A 565-nucleotide genomic window follows, 5' to 3' on the forward strand; every position below is an offset into this window, starting at 1 on the left:
TCCCAGGAACCGAGAGCCTTTTCAGCTCCCCTTTATCTGCAGAACCCCGAAATGTGCGTTTTTCCTCGCTCTTCCTCACCCCCCCAGTGCCCGTGACTTTGCTCCACGACGTTTGGACTCCCAAGACGGCTTTTTTTTGGGGGGGGGGGGCTGGTGGAGACAAGATCGGCTGTCTCTCTCCACCACCTAGCCCACCTTCAGGGTCTCTTTCCTTTTGCTTGCCCTTGATTTGGGAACTGGAGGTAGGAATTCCCGAGTGGGGAGCCTTTCTCCCTTTCTTGAGATGCCTCCATTCTCCCCACTCGCAGTGCTGCTTGAACTGGGGTAACTCGAGTGACCTCCTTTATCCCTAATTCCTTTCTATATTAGGAAGAGAGTAGTCTGCTCGTTGCCCCTTCTTGTAAGCGGAAAAGAGCTCCGGGTGTTGTCAATCAGAGACCCCTGCTGATTTTCCTGGCCCCTAGGAGAGCCCCACCGTGTTTCTTTACCGTGACAAAGCCTCTCCCACCCGTAGCTGGACGTGGCGGGGGCCCCCAGGGCCTCCAGCAGGCCACCTCCGTGTTGT

General features: G+C 56.3%; 1 protein-coding gene across 1 annotated transcript in view; it reads left to right on the top strand.

The window, feature by feature from the left end:
* Positions 1–565, top strand: part of UBE2H (ubiquitin conjugating enzyme E2H) — a 108,592-nt gene that overhangs the window by 304 nt on the left and 107,723 nt on the right. The window lies entirely within an intron of this gene.

Source organism: Myotis davidii, unplaced genomic scaffold (genome assembly GCF_000327345.1).
Source record: "Myotis davidii unplaced genomic scaffold, ASM32734v1 scaffold705, whole genome shotgun sequence".
NCBI lineage: Eukaryota > Metazoa > Chordata > Mammalia > Chiroptera > Vespertilionidae > Myotis > Myotis davidii.